Source organism: Gorilla gorilla, chromosome 19 (genome assembly GCF_029281585.2).
Source record: "Gorilla gorilla gorilla isolate KB3781 chromosome 19, NHGRI_mGorGor1-v2.1_pri, whole genome shotgun sequence".
Lineage (NCBI taxonomy): Eukaryota > Metazoa > Chordata > Mammalia > Primates > Hominidae > Gorilla > Gorilla gorilla.
The window spans coordinates 22198334-22211629 of NC_073243.2; positions in this window are offsets into that span (position 1 = coordinate 22198334).

The window sequence follows — 13296 nt, forward strand, 5'->3', positions numbered from 1 at the left end:
GCTTTTTCACTTATAAAACATGACCAGTTATGACTCATTCTGACATTTCAAAGCCTAAGAATCCCAGGGGCACTACTAGAAGCATTTGTCTACCTTTCTAGCATGATTCATACATTTGCTTCAGATTGTGTTAACCCTTGCCATTCTTTTTTTCCCAAACCTGGAAGTAGGTTAACTGTAAGATAAGTGTATCTTCTCATCCCAGATGAGAGGCAGGATGTGCAGGTCACTTTACTCAGTGCCTGGCATTAAGCCAGTGGTGGACCCACTGTATGGACAGCTAAACTCCCAGCTTTCTGTCTTCCGCCAAGGGTCACACCGCATTCACCTTGCTACAGCTGCTAAACAGACTTGACTCAGCTTTCCCTTCAGAGTCATGAGACAGCTGCCACTGTTCCAAATCTCCTGCCCTCACAAGGAAACACCCACGACAGGAAGGTAACAAGCACAGCTCCTCTTTTACAGCCTTTTTTTTTTTTTTTTTTTTTTTGAGAAGGAGTCTCGCTCTGTCACACAGGCTGGAGTGCAATGGCATGAACTCAGCTCACTGGCAAACTCCACCTCCTGGGTTCAAGTGATTCTCCTGCCTCAGCCTCCCGAGTAGCCGAGATTACAGGTGCCTGCTAATTTTTGTATTTTTAGTACAAAAATTAATTAGCCCGCTAACCTACGACTGGCTAATTTTTGTATTTTAGTAGAGATGGGGTTTCACCATGTTAGCCAGGCGGTCTCGAATTCCTGACCTCAAGCGATCCACCTGCCTCGGCCTCCCAAAGTGCTGGGATTACAGGTGTGAGTCACCATGCCTGGCCATGCTTTCTTACCTTGTGTGTCTCTGTCTCTTCTTGTAAGGACACCAGCCATATTGGATTAAGGGCATACCCTACTCCAACATGACCTCATCTTAATTTATTACATCCGCAACGACCCTACTTCCTATTTCCAAGTAAGACCAACTTCTGAGATACTGGGGGTTAGAACTTCAACCTGTCTTTTGTGTGAGACGCCTTTGTATAATGAATAGTCTCTGCATTACCTAAATCCAAAGATTTTCTGTAGTTTATGACCCAAAATTCCGTTTTTTTTTTTTTTTTTGAGACAGAGTCTCGCTCTGTCGCCCAGGCTGGAGTGCAATGGTGCGATCTCGGCTCACTGCCACCTCCACCTCCAGGTTCAAGTGATTCTCCTGCCTCAGCCTCCTGAGTAACTGGGATTACAGGTGCACACCACCATGCTCAGCTAATTTTTGTATTTTTAGTAGAGACAGGGTTTCACTGTGTTGGCCAGGCTGGTCTCCAACTCCTGACCTCAAGTGATCCGCCCGCCTCGGCCTCCCAAAGTGCTGGGATTACAGGCGTGAGCCATGCACCTGGCTCCAAAAGTCCTTCTGATATAGAACTCTACTATTATAGGAGTTCAAACCAGTCCAGCCAAACAAGCATCACACATGTCTTCCACAGTCTCATCCCCTCCTTACCTAAAACTTCTTATCTCTAGGAGCAACCTAGAAAATTTATATGATCACCAAAGAGCAGTTTTATCTCCTTCTAACCAAAGTCCTTTTTCAGAAGAGGGTCTTGTATAACTTTGAATAACAAAGGGTGTGTTTGCACAATTCAAGAGCCAGCATGAGAAGTTTCCTAAAATTGAAGAACAGTCTTCTTTCAAAATGCATTCTTGCCACCTGCCTGGACAACATAGCAAGACCCCATCTCTACAAAAAATTTTTTAATTAGCTGGGCATGCTGGTAGACACTTGTGACCCTTGCTACTTGGAAGGCTCAGGCAGGAGGATCCCTTGAACCCAGGAGTTGAAGGCTGCAGTGAGCTGTGACAGTGCCGCTGCACTCCAGCCTCGGTGACAGAGTGAGAGCCTGTCTCAACGGGAAAAAAAATAGTGTTCTTGCCAGACAGAGGAACATTCAGGGTGGTGGTAGTTGTTTTAATATGTGAAAATGTAGCTTTTAAACATCACTATTTTGGCCAGGCATGGTAGTTCACACCTATAATCCCAGCACTTTGGGAGGCCGAGGCGGGCGGATCACTTGCAGTCAGGAGTTGGAGACCAGCCTGGCCAACATGGTGAAACCCCGTCTCTACTAAAAATACAAAAATTAGCCAGGCGTGATGGTGGATGCCTATAATCTCGGCTACTCCGGAGGCTGAGGCAGGAGAATCACTTCGACCCAGGAGGCGGCGGTTGCAGTGAGCTGAGATCACGCCACTGCACGCCACAGCCTGGGCAACAGAGCCACACTCCATCTCAAAAAAATAAAATATACTCGGGAGGCTAAAGCGGGAGAATCGCTTGAACCCGGGAGGCAGAGGTTGGGGTGAACCGAGATCGTGCCATTGCACTCCAGCCTGGGCAACAAGAGCAAAACTCCATCTCAAAAAATATCAAAATAAAAATAAAATAACACTGTTTTGTTGCATCAGCTGTGCCCGATCAGCTGAGCTTCTTCCCAGTCCCTGCCCCACTTTGAGTATGCTTAATGTATGGAGCCTGTCACCAATTGAATGCCCTAATTTAACCTAATCCCACTCCAAGCATTCCAGCTTCTCAGAGCTGTGACAACCTCCCCTTTCTGCCCCTCCCCGGTGCCTGCAACCTGCCCCACATCATCCTCTCCCAATCAGGCTGAATTGTTTGATTTTGTTTTCACTGTGGGGGTGACCATTATAGCATGATCTTATTCATTCATTTGATGGCTTTTAATTTAAATCATACATTTTATGCAGGTAGAAAAATCCAAGCAGTGCAGAAAGACATTAAATGAAAGGCCTACGGTAGATAATATTTGGAGCAGCCAATGAAGTCTCTTTGTCACCATCATCAAACCCCTGTGTAAACATTATCCTGCCCCACCACTCAGGCCTCAGTGACAGCTCTCCTTAGTCACAGCCCTAAATTGGGGGTGGGTATGAACAATAGACAATATAAGTCAGCTGCATTTCCTAATGGATTTTCAAGCCTCTAACAAAAGCGAACTTCTGAAAGCCAAAAGGTGATTCTAGATGGCAAGAGTCAGGCCACAGAGGAGAGAAAAGATTTTTTGAATTTCAAAGGTTTGACTTTCAACACCAACAGCCAACGTTTCCAGGATGCAGATCATAGAGGTGACTGCCTAAAGCTGAGTCCAGAAATAAGAAATAAGACAATAATCCAATGCTAGCCTCACTGCATTGCAGAATGAGATACAGTTCCACTGGGGAAAGAGACAGGAGGATCAGAAAGTGAGTCATCGGTGTGGTTCATTGTAAAAGGGATCAGAGTTCTGTCCACTGATAGGGTCGAACTTCTGGGAACAAGGATGATTGAATGTGCATGGGGTTGGGGTTGAACAGAGCAGAAAGGGTTGTGCTTTGCTTCTCAGGTGAAGGGCAGGCAAAAGACATCAGGGAGACGCCCTTGCAGCAGCAGGCACCAGTGACAGAAGGCAGGGATGACAGCTGGTGTGTGGGCAAAGGGAGCCGAAGAAAAACTCTGAATCTCCCATCACCCCGAAGAGCAGCAAGAGAGTTATCTAAAGATTCCTGCATCCTCAGAGGTTTGTGTAAGAGGTAAGGTTGAGCCAGCAGACACAGAGGCATGGTACATGCGGCAGGGGGGATGCAGGGTGACCTGTGTGACCAGGAGCCTGCAGAACAGAAAGAAGTGTGGACAGCTCAGGGGAGGAAGAGAGAGAAGGAGAAGCAGACACCTGCAAGGAGAAGGCCCCACTCCAAAGAGATACATCATCCCCAAGAAAAACAGGGAGAAGAGGGAAAGGAGAGAATCCAGAATTGACTGAGGCCAAAAAGGACAAAATCTAGCAGTGACTGGTGATTCAGAGTCAGCCAGGTAGTTTTCTGCTGTTAGCGATAATGTGTGCACCAGAGCACTGCCAGTGTCTGGCAGAGAGAACTAAGTAAAATTCCCGTGTGAGCCCTGGGGTTGTGGAATACCATGTCTGCTCCTTGGCAACCTCCTTCCCTCCACCCACCTCCCAGCACCAGGAGCTGAGATTACATCAGTGGAAGGGCAGCTGTGGTTCCCCCTCCTGGGGCTCTGTCCATGAGGTAGGGCAGACATCTGGACTAGCGATGGCCAGGGGATGGGAGCACAGAGGAAGAAGCCCAGAGTTACAGAGGGACTTAGAACCACAGGAAGTTCCTTTTTCTACAGGGAATGGGGCAGCCTACCCTGAAAGAAGTCATTTTGTTTTGTTTTGTTTGAGACAGTGTCTCACTCTGTCATCCAGGCTGGAGTGCAGTGGTGTGATCTCAGCTCACCGCAATCTCCGCCTCCCGGATTCAAGCGATTCTTCTGCTTCAGCCTCCCGAGTAGCTGGGACTACAGGCATGCGCCACCATGCTTGGCTAAGTTTTGTATTTTTAGTAGAGACAGGGTCTCACCATGTTGGCCAGGCTGGTCTCAAACTCCTGACCTCGTGATCCACCCGCCTCGGCCTCCCAAAGTGCTGGGATTACAGGCATGAGCCACCGCGCCTGGCCAAATTTGACTTTTCTAGATTCCACATATAAGTAAGATCATGGCTCATTTGAAGGATGAGTAGATTCTAAACCAGGGGAAGATAGGGACTACCAAGATGATCGTGAAGGTCAGTGGAGCAGCATCCGGGTCAGGGACAGAGGAGTGAACTCGGACCGTGAAGGCAAAGCTGAGCAGAGAGTGCCAGCCACAGGCGGATGGTGCAGTCACCTGAAATGTGTCCCATCATCTGAGCCGTCCCTCATTCCCAAGCTCCCACATGTTCACAGAGGCCCATCCTGACATATATGCTGCCTTTGAAGGTCTGGACAAATACCTGAGACACACGTGGGTGGTGTTGACTTCTCTCCACCCCAGATGTAGGTGCTCCTAGGCTGGGGACCTCATCAGCTCTTCCTGGAGTGGACGGCAACCAGGTGGGGGTTCTCCAGCTGGTGGAGCGTTCTCAGCCTCGGGCCAAAATGCCTAAAAGCGGGATGGCCGGTGGCAGCTGTCTTTGGGCTCTAACCAGCTCCCAGAGCAGAAGGTTCCCATGGAGCCTGATGGATAGAGGCAAGGTTCCCGTGGGGGAGGGCAACGTGGCAGGATGAAGGCTGGGCATGGAGCCCTCCTCACTGAGGCTCTCAAGGGCAGCCATGTTACAGATCAGGTCATTGCAGGTCAGTCACCAGCTGCAGGACTTGGGGGAACATGGTCATCTATCCTGGGGACATACAGAGATGGGCAGTGGGGGACAGGAGGTCAGACACCCCTAATCCCTTCAACAGTGCCTTGGCCTGGCCCTAGCAGCTCTCAAACACTCCACACACAACATTGCAAGGTGGTCTTGAACCTGCTGAGTTCCTGCTCCTGCTTCTCCAGCTTGTTCTCCACACTGTACCATGTAGTGTCACTCACACTGCAGGCTGGAGGGGTTCAGTGGCTCAGCACTCACAAGGCTGCTCCCACCCATGCCTTTGTCCTGAGAGCCCACCAGACACTTCCACCCACGCTCCTTGGGGGTCTCTCACCTGCTTGCAGTTCCTGTTCATGTTTCTGTACCTTGATTTCCAGAGCAGTCACCATTTTTCACAAGCTTCCACCTGGAAGATAAGGGAACTCAGTCCCCACGAGTCAGTTCCCCCCACTCCCCACCCAGCCTCACTCCAAGCCAGGCTCACCCTGGGAATTCAGTGCCAGAACCTCACCCACGTTGCTTGACATGAAAGGGCTGAAAAATTTTCAGGGACTGCAGGTCCATCTGATGTGGAGAAACTGATCAGGTGGGGAATGTGTTTGGGGTGTTCAGAACTGAGATTCATCAGGTGGCCTCTGTGCCAGCACTGAGCAGGGCACTCACACACAGTGTCTCCTTCAGTCCTCACAGTCACCCAGCAGGGCAGGCACTATCGTAGTCCTGATGTTATAAAGGATGAAACTAAGGCTCAGAGAGGTAACGTGATCTGTCCGTGTTGTACAACTAGTAAGAAAGAGCCAGGATTCAAGGTTCTGGTGTGTTTGACTACAAAACACCTAGTGCCTCCTCATGGATCCATCACCATCATCATCACAGCCCAACACTGCCCTCATGTCTCTCCCACAGTTGCCACACAGCTGGCCCAAAGCTGCCCTCATCACTGTCCCCAAACACTCTGCCATAATTGCCTATATTAGTCCATTCTTTAACTGCTATAAAGAAATACCTGAGACTGGGTAATTTATAAATAAAAGAGCTTTAATTGGCTCATGGTTCTGCAGGCTGTACAGGAAGCATGGTGGCACCTGCTTGGCTTCTGGGGAGGCCTCAGGAAACTCACAATCATGGCAGAAGGCAAAGGGAAAGTGAGGCATCTTACATGGCTGAAGCAGCAGAAAGAAACTGGGGGGAAGAACTGGCCAGGTTCAATGACTCATGCCTGTAATCCCAGCACTTTGGGAGGCCGAGGCAGGTGGATCACGAGGTCAGGAGTTCAAGACCAGCCTGGCCAACATGGTGAAACCTCGTCTGTACTAAGATACAAAAAAATTAGCTGAGCATGGTAGCGAGCACCTGTAACCCCAGCTACTTGGGAAGCTGAAGCAGGAGTCACTTGAACCTGGGAGGCAAAGGTTGCAGTGAGCCAAGATCACACCATTGCACTCCAGCCTGGGTGACAGGGCAAGACTCTGTCTCGGAAAAAAATAAAAAGGGGGAGGTACTACACACTTAAACAACTCACACACTATCATGACAGCTGCACCAAGGGGAATGGTGTTAAACCATGAGAAACTGCCTCCATGACCCAATCACTTCCCACTAGGCCCCACCTCCAACAATGGGAATTACAATCGAATATGAGATTTGGGTGGGGACATAGATCCAAACCATATTATTCAACCCCTAGCCCCTCCCAATCTCATGTCCTTCTCACATTTCAAAATATAAGCATGCTTTGCCAATAGTCCTCCAAAGTCTTAACTCATTCCAATACTAACTCAAAAGTCCACAGTCCAAAATCTCATCTGAGACAAGGCTAGTACCTTCCACCTATAAGCCTGCAAAAATCAAAAACAAGTTAGTTATTCCCAAGATACAATGGAGGTATATACATTGGGTAAATACTCCCATTCCAAAAGGGAGAAATCAGCCAAAATAAAGGGGCTACAGGATGCATGCAAATCTGAAATCCAGCAGGGCAATCATTAAATCTTAAAGCTTCACAGTAATCTCCTTTGACTCCATGCCTCACACCCAGGGCACACTGGTTTGAGGGGTGGCCTCCCAAGGTTTTGGGCAGCTCTGCCCCTATGGCTTTGCAGGGTTCAGCCCCTGCAACCACTCTTATGGGCTAGTTTTGAGTATTGTGCCTGTAGCTTTTCCAGGCACAGGGTGCAAGCTGCTAGTGGATCTACCATTCTGGGATCTGGAGGATGGTGGCCCTCTTCTCACAACTCTACTAGGCAGTGCCCGAGTGGGGACTTTGTGTGGGGGCTTCAGCCTCACATTTCCCCTCCCCACTGCCCTAGTAGAAGTTCTCTATAAGGGCTCCACCCCTGCAGCAGGCTTCTACCTGAACATCCAGGCTTTTCCATATATCCTCTGAAATCTAGGTGGAGACTCCCAAGCCTCAACTCTTGTATTCTGTGCACCTGCAAGCTTAACATCACATGGAAGCCACCAAGACTTATGACTTGCACCCTCTGAAGCAGTAGCCCAAGCTGTACCTGGGCCCCTTTTATCCACATCCGGAGCTGGGTGCAGAGACCAGTGTCCCAAGGCTGTGCAGGACAGTAGAGCCCTGGGCCTGGCCCAATAAACCATTCTTCTCTCCTAGGCCTCCAGGCCTGTGATAGGAGGGGCTGCCATGAAGGTCTCTAAAATGCCTTTGAGGGTTTTTTTTCCCATTCTCTTTACTATTAGCACTTGCCTTCCTCTCAGTTATGCAAATTTCTGTGACCTGCTTGAATTCCTCCCCTGAAAATGGGCTTTTCTTTTCTACCACGTGGCAGAGCGGCAAATTTTCCAAACTTTTATATTCTCCTTCTCTTTTAAATGTAAGTGCTAGTTGTAGGTCATTTCTTTGCTCATGCATATGAATATGTGCTGTTAGAAGCACCCAGGCCACATCTTCAACACTTTGCTGCTTAGAAATTTCTTCCACCAGATACCTTAAATCATCTCTCTCAAGTTCAAGGTTCCATAGATCCCTAGGGCATGGGCACAATCCAACCAAAATTTTTGCCAAAGTATAAAAAAAGTACCTTTGTTCCTATTCACAATAAGTTTCTCATCTCCATCTGAGACCTCATTGGTCTGGCCATCTCTGTCCATATCACTACCAGCATTTGGGTCACAACCATTCAACAAGTCTCTAGAAAGTTCCAAACTTCCCCTCATCTTCCTGTCTTCTTCTGAGCCCTCCACACTTTTCCAACCTCTGCCCATTACCAAGTTCCAAAGTCACTTCCACATTTTCAGGTATCTTTATGGCAATGCTCCACATCTTGGTACCATTTTATTAGTTTGTTCTCACACTGCTATAAAGAAATACCTGAGACTGGGTAATTTATACAGAAAAGAGGTTTAATTGGTTCATGGTTCTGCAGGCTATACAGCAAGGATGGTGGCATCTGCTTGGCTTCTCGAGACACCTCAGGAAACTTACAATCATGGCGGAAGGTAAAGGGGAAGTATGACATCTTACATGGCCGAAGCAGGAGGAAAAGAGAGCAGGGAGGTGCTACACACTTGTAGACAACTAGATCTCACGAGAACTCACTACCATGACAGAAGTACCAAGGGGGATGGTGTTAAACCATGAGAAACTGCTCCCATGATCCATTTACCTCCCAACAGGCCTCCAGCTTTGGGGATCACAACTGAACATGAGGTTTGAGCAGGGATAGATTCAAACCACATCACTGTCCCACCACTGCTCCAACACTTTGGCAAGATTTTTTCTTGCAAAAAAAAGACTTTTTCTCTGACCATCCATCACTAAACCTGTACCTCACCATTACCACCACACCACTACACCCCATTATTTCTGTCTTCTCTGTCCACCCCTGTGACCCTCACTTTGGGATCTGACCACACAGATGACAACCAGGAGCAGGAGGCCGAGGCACAGGGACAGCAGGAGGAGGCAGTCCCAGAGTGCAGATGCTGCAGGAGGGCCTGGGGAGGAGGCAGCCCTCAGGAGGAGGGGGTGTCAAGACGAGGAGCATCCAGGACATGACAGAGACGGGAAGAGGAGAGGGGCCAGGGAGCTGTCTAGAGAGGAGGGCTGAACATAAAGGACACCAGGAAAGGGAGGGATGGGAAGGATTTCAGGGTGGGGGATGCCCAGGCCTTTGACCTCAGGGACCAGCACAAGTCCTCAGTCACACAGGCCCTTCACACCCGTGGGGACCACCAAACACACACACACAGATGGGGGATAATGGAGATATGTGAGGTCCCATGGTCAGAGCTGGGGAAGGGGCAGAAGGACACAGGGAGAGCTGGGGGCAGCCAGGCCCTTCATAGGCTCACGCTCATCTGCGAAAGCAGGTGAAATTATGGTCTTCCTTTGAAGACTTTCCTAAATAACCCATGTTTTTCCTGCTTCCTGTCCCTGTGCCACTGAGGACCCTAACTCCCCTGAAGACTAGGACCACAGAGGCCAGGCCCTGAACCCTCAGAGAGGGGGATCTCCACAGTCCATACTGGAGTCACAGAAATGACCAAAACCAGGAGCCCTGGAGCTACAGCACAGGGGAGACATGAGAAACCCCTCATTGCAGATAGACAGAGGCATTGTCGGCCGGGCACGGTGGCTCACGCCTATAATCCCTGCACTTTGGGAGGCCAAGGATCACCTGAGGTTGGGAGTTCGAGACCAGCCTGACCAACGTGCAGAAACCCCGTCTCTACTAAAAATATGAAATTAGCCAGGCATGGTGGCGCATACCTGTAATCCCAGCTACTCAGGAGGCTGAGGCAGGAGAATCACTTGAACCCCGGAGGTGGAAGCTGCAGTGAGCTGAGATCACATCATTGCATTCCAGCCTGGGCAACAAGAGCAAAACTCCATCAAAAAAAAAAAAGAAAGAAGGAAAAGAAAGAAAAGAAAGGAAAGGAAAGAAAAGAAAAGGAAAGAAAGAAAAGAAAGGAAAGGAAAGGAAAGAAAAGAAAGAAAGAAAGAGTTACTGTCTCTGAGAGAGGCACCATCCTTAGACTAGACCTCCTGGGCTTCACACTTTAGAGGGCCCTCACTGGCCCTCCTGTGACTCCATCCCTTCCTGTGGGACTGGGAATCTCCAGGGCCAAGGTGATGTGCTCACCCCAAGCCATACCTGCCCTTCTAGACCATCCTCTGGGTACCTGGGAGCCCAGATCATCCACCCAAGCAGCTGTATACCTGTCTTCCCTGGGCCTGTCCCCTGGGTGGCAGACCCTGCTCCTGGTGTGCACACCCTGAGGCCCAAGTGGTAGCCATGGGCAGGGGTTGGGGGGGTGAATGGAGGGTGTGGACCATGCTGAAGGTGTCCTCACGTGTCCCCCAGGCTCCTCAAGGTGCAAGACTGAGCTGGGGGAAGGGAGCAAAGGGAAGTGAGCTCAAGAGGAACTAGCTCAGGCCTCTGCAAACTTTGAGGGGTGGGCCTGTCTCTGGGGTCTTCTGCTTGTCTTACCTTTTCTTTTTCTTTTTTTTTTTCTTGAGACAGAGTCTCGCTCTGTTGCCAGGCTGGAGTGTAGTGGCGCGATCTCGGCTCACTGCAACCTCCGCCTCCCAGGTTCAAGCAATTATCCTGCCTCAGCCTAATAAGTAGCTGGGACTACAGGCACCCGCCACCATGCCCAGCTAATTTTTGTATTTTTTAGTAGAGACAGGTTTCACCATATTGGCCAGGATGGTCTTGATCTCTTGACCTCACGATCCGCCTGCCTCGGCCTCCCAAAGTGCTGGGATTACAGGTGTGAGCCACTACGCCCGGCCCAATTTTTTATTTTTAGTAGAGACGGGGTTTCGCCATGTTGGCCAGGCTGGTCTCGAACTCCTGACCTCAGGTGATCCACCCACCTCGGCCTCCCAAAGTGCTGGGATTACAGGTGTGAGCCACTGCACCTGGCCTGTCTTACCTTTTCTAAGATCATGTTCCTTCTCACTCTCTAAGCACTTGAGGTCTTCACACTTCATTGATATCCTTGGCCCAAGTGGTCTCTGTGGCTGCAGGAGCTGAGTTGGAGGCAGAGAAAGGACTCCGAGGGGGAGCCTGAAATAAGGGCTGGAGGTGGGTGTGGAGCTGGTTTTGAGGTAGGAAGTGAGGATTCGATAGAGGCTGAGCCAGGCGTGAGGACTAGGAATGTGGCTGGGGGCTGGGTTTGCAGGTGAGGTTGAAACAGCGATCACAATTGGGGTTGTATCTGGGGTTAGGATGGGGTTGACTTACTTGGGGCTAAAAATCAGATTGGGTCTCAGGCTAAGATTGTAGACAGGGCTCCTTTGGAGTTGGGTCTGAGTTTGGGGCTGAGATTGGAAACATGTGGGATGGAGCATGGGGGTGTAGTACAGCTAGGCTGGAGCTGCAGTGGGGACAGAGATTGAATTTAGGGATGAATTTAGAGCCGACATTGGGACTGCAGTTGGGGCTGGAACTGGGATTGTATTGGTTTGGGGCTGTCCAACCCAATCTGGAAGTCAGCGGAGAGATCATTTCAATCTCCTCCAATAACTAGTTCAATCTGTGATCCATCTTCCCAGTTATTTCCACCTATAACACAAAGTCGCCCTCTCCATATTTTCCCTAATGCCCTCCCTGCCTCCGCCATCCAGTTACCTGTACAAAACTAGAGAATGTAATTGTTTGCTTTCTCAGGTAGCAGAATTACCAGGTCAGGAAATTCTAGAGGGAACTGCCTTGTATTGGTTCTCCTGCTCCCCTCTACATTCTGTGGCCCTGGTAGAACTGTGATCTCACGCTCCTGCTGGGTGGCTGCTCTCCCATGATCCAAAATCTTTCAGACCCAGGGGAGAGAGGCACAGAGCTGCTTGGGTGGATGATCTGGGTGGATGTTCTTTACTTTTGTGCCTTCAGGCTTCAGAGTGGTGATGTCTCTGCTATTCTTAGCCACAGGGACTTCACCAACTTTTGTTGGCTTCCTCAACTCTGCTCACACTCTGTAAATGTCATTAAACTCTTTTCAATAAACCCTTTTGTGGCCAAGCACTGCAGCTCATACCTGTAATCCTAGCAGTTTGGAAGGCCAAGGCAGGACAATCGCTTGAGCCCAGGAGTTTGAAACCACCCTGGGCAACATAGTGAGACCCTATCTCTACAAAAAATAAACTTAGCCAGGCATGGGGGCACACACCTATAGTCTCAGCTACTCAGGAGGCTGAGAAGAGAGGATTGCTTGAGTCCAGGAGTTCAAGGCTGCAGTGAGCTATGATTGCACCACTGCATTCTAGCCTGGGTGACAGAACAAGAACCTGTCTCTCTCTATATATATGTAGAGAGAGAGAAAGAGAAATAAATCCTTTGGTTTTGACACCTGTATCTTGCTGGAACTGATTTAAAAAAAACCCTTTGAATAAAATTATAAATGTTTACTATGGTACACAGAAAAATAAAAAAGAATAAACTCCACTTGGAAGTCTAACAGGCTCCTCAAACTCAACATGTTCAAAACAAAGCTTCTTATCTCCTCATCCCACCCACAAAACCAGCTTCTCACACAGCCTTCCCATCTTAATTAACTGGGACTCCATCCTTCTAGGTTTTCAAGCCCCAAACCTGGAATTATCCTTGACTTTCTCATTTTCCCAAACCCCTCAGACAACCCATCAGCAAATCCTGACAGCTAATTGAGACATTCCTATATGCCAGGGAGCTTGCTGGGTACAGTAATACAGCAATAAATGGGTCCTGCCCTCCCTTAATGAACTTAAAAAGTTGGTTCTTAATAGCTGAAATGCAGTTGGGTGTGGTGGCTCACGTCTGTAATCCCAGCACTTTGGGAGGCCGAGGCGGGCTGATCACCTGAGGTCGGGAGTTGGAGACCAGCCTGACCAACCTGGAGAAACCCCATCTCTACTTAAAACACAAAAGTAGCCAGACATGGTGGCAGGCTCCTGTAATCCCAGCTACTCGGAAGGCTGAGGCAGGAGAATCACTTGAACCTGGGAGGCGGAGGTTGCAGTGAGCTGAGATGACGCCATTGCACTCCAGCCTGGGCAACAAGAAGGAAATTCCGTCTCAAAAAAAAAAAAAAAAATCAAAATAGCTGAGATGCTTCCCTGGTATATGCTGGATTGATTGAAAAAACAGAAATCTCCACCCCTCTCTATATCCATTCTCTA